Raw genomic sequence first — 3486 nt, 5'->3', positions numbered from 1 at the left:
AAATCCTGCCTTGAGAAAATATGAAGCCTGCCATTCCCTGGCCTCCCTGGCTGGGGTGTGAAGGCTTGTGATTATACAGCCAGTTAGTAGCTGTCAGGACCAGAATCCAGGAAATGTCTCTCCAAGCCCCTACCTTCAACACAAGAAAGAGACCTGATGGATAACTCTTTTCTATTTTCTCCCCCGCCCCCCCCCTTTTTTTTTTTTTTTTTTTTTGCTGGATGAGCAGAGATAGACAACAGAGAACAGTGAGCCCTTAGCTCGATCCTGAAACTCAGAAATCAGAACATACTTGTTAACAGACTGATTAACACCACCAATCCCCACCTGTCCTGGTTGCCCTAATCACAAACTCCAAGAAGGAATGATGCCCACACCCCCACAGTTCTTTTCCTCTTCCCTCACCCCTGCACAACCCAGGAAGGTGCTCAGCTGAGCAACCACAGCAGGCAGAAGGGCTGCCTGCTAAGTGACCATGGCATTTAAGGGAAGCCAAGAAAGTGACGAAAGGCTTTGAAAGACAACTGCAGGAAGAAAGAAAGAAGGTCATGGTGGACAGGATCCTGGAGGGAAGAGAGACATGGTCAGGTGGAGAGGTTGGGGGCAGATTGCCATCACCCTCACCATGTTGCCTACTTGAGTCTCAGAAACAACTCTCTTTTCCTTCCCTTTGTGCTCCTGCAGAGAATATCATTCCATCTTACATCTTATTGTTAGTAGTGGCAAATCCGTACAGGTCTGCAGCAACCTCGATTCTTGCCTCCTCAGAAGAAAGATTTTGACTGAGGGGAATAAGGCAGAGAAAGAGACTGAAGCAAGTTTTAGAGCAGGAGTGAAAGTTTGTTAAAAAGTATTAGAGCAGAAATGAAAGGAAGTAAACTACACTTGGAAGAGGACCAATTGGATGACTTGAGAGATTAGAGTGAATGGTTTGACTTTTGACTTGGGGTTTTATATGTTGTCATGCTTCGGAGGTCTTGCATTACCTCTCCCCTGATTCTTCCTTCGGGGTGGGCTGTCCGCATGAGCAGTGGCCTGCCAGTACTTGCGAGAGGCCGCATGCACAGTGTGTTTACTGGAGTTGTGCACATGCTCACTTGAGGCGTTCTTCCCTTACCAGTTGAGTATTCCTAGAGGAAGGTCGTATACCAGTTAAACTCTGCCATTTTGCCTTTCAGCGTGCATGCTTGGGCCCACTCGCCCAACTCCTGAGATCTTATTGGGGAGCTGCTGATCACCAAATTTTGATGTTTTCTATCTACTGGGAGATTGCCTTTCCCTGGTGCCAGCTGCGACAAATTATTATTTTAGAGAGATAGTCAACAACCGCCTGACCATCACCTCATGGTCACCTGGCATTCCTGGTTGGGGGGCCCACTCCTGCCCTGCTCATGTCTGCGTAACTACCTACTGTAACATCATGTTTTATTTAAAGAGATAGATGCACAAAGTGTGTATATGTGTAGGTGCCCACATGTCTATTTAACTGTATGTACTAAATTAACATCTGTCCCCAAACTGATCTCTGCTGAACAGAGCCAATCAAACTTAGTTCCCTTGGTGAGCTTGCACTCTTGGTATTACATACCCACTAGGGGACAGGGCCAGGCTCAGCCCTGATGTTACAGTCTCACCAATGCACCACAAAGTAGCAGTCTCTCACTGTGAGTTATCACCTGGAGTTCTTTTTCTCACAACTAAGAGAATTAGGGAGAGTGAGCACAAAGGGTGAAGTTGGAGTGAAAGTTTAATAAAAGAAAGGAGAAAGCTCTTGGCTGCGGAGAGGGGACCCAGAAAAGGGTTACCATTTTTACAGTTGAATGCAAAGGTTTTTATAGGAAACCAATAAGGGCTGGGGATCTCATTTGCATAGGTACGAATTTCTGGTAGCTCTACCTTGTTCTTCTAATGCACATGTGGGCCCTTAGCTTGAGTTACTCCGTATTGCTTTGTTCCCCTTACTGTGCATGTGTCAGGGGATGGAATTGTCCATTGTGGGCATGTCTGGGCAAGTCACCTGTATAGCCTTTCTTATCTCTGTGGCTGTGGGCATGTCTTAGGCAAGCCCCCCTGTGCAAATTCCTTTATCTGTGCCTGCAGCTTCATTTTTCAGGCTGTTCTTTTGTTTGAAAGAGAACCCACCCTAACTACCTGCCTGACCAGTTTCTTCCTTTCTCCTCCCTCACTAGGAGATGCTCTTATCAGACTTTCCTAAGTGTCAAAAAAAAAAAAAAAAAAAAAAAAAGCCACAGTCTACTCCATCTTTTCTCCACTTCTTTGTTCACTTTTCATCTTACTCTAAGAAGTCTTTATGTAGCTATCATTTCCTGAGCGTCACACTGCTTGGTTCTGGGAATCAAACCACACAAAACTGAACTCAGCTCATAGGACATACCATCTGTAAACCAAAAATAAAATTCTAAAACCCCCCGCCGCCGACCATCTGAATGGACCCCTTCTCTCAGCAAGGGCATTCCAAGAGTTACCTGAGGGACTGGTTCAGGCCATGATGGGGGGTGGAGTGTGGACATGCCTCATCGTACACGCCTCCCTCTCAGAACAGACTCTGAAAGTTTGATGAGAAACAGTTACAATCAATTCTTTCTGAAGCCTGCTACCTGAAGGCTTCATCTGAATGGTAAGACTTCAGTTTCCACAACCCCTTATTGTAACCCAGACATTCCTTTCTATTAATTCCAGGTCTTTAGATAATAACTATTTCAACCAATTGTGAATCAGAAAAATTTAAACCTGCTTATAACCTGGAAGCCCCCATTGCAATCTCCCCACTTCAAGTTGTTCCCCCTTTTCAGACCAAACCAAGTACATCTTACATGTATTTGATTGATGTCTCATGTCTCCCTAAAATGTATAAAACTAGGCTTTGCCCTGATCACCCTGGACACATGTTCTCAGGATCTCCTGAGGGCTGTGTCACAGGCCATTGGTCACTCATATTTGGCTCAGAATAAATCTCTTCAAATATTTTACAGAGTTTGACTCTTTTCCATCGACATGTTTCAGCCCTTCGAGGAGTTTTCACAACCAACGTAATTTGCAGGGTACTTGCAAAGACCAACAGATATTTTAGATATAAAAGTGCTTTAAATAATTGGATTATTTGAGCTAATATTATTGCCATATACTCCAAAGGTAAAACAGAGCTCACTAGTGTCCTTGCAACTGACAGGAAGCAGAATATAGGGGTAATCAGCACCCGATGGGATGCCTGAGAGATGTGAGGTCTGAGCAGCCATCACGTTGTAGAGTTGTAGAGAACGTGAGAAACCATGGGCACCAAGTTCCCAGGGTGAATGGGGCTGTGCAATCACTGCTTCATTTTGCTTTTGCTTTCTTCCCCAGCTCTTCTCTCTCTCTCTCTCTCTCTCTCTCTCTCTCTCTGTCTCTCGACACAAAGGAAACCAAATGCAAATTGATACTTATTCTATAGGGCCCAGATACTAGTCTCCTTCTTCACAGGAAATT

Source organism: Pan troglodytes, chromosome 1, assembly GCF_028858775.2.
Source record: "Pan troglodytes isolate AG18354 chromosome 1, NHGRI_mPanTro3-v2.0_pri, whole genome shotgun sequence".
NCBI lineage: Eukaryota > Metazoa > Chordata > Mammalia > Primates > Hominidae > Pan > Pan troglodytes.
This window is presented reverse-complemented; position numbering follows the sequence as displayed.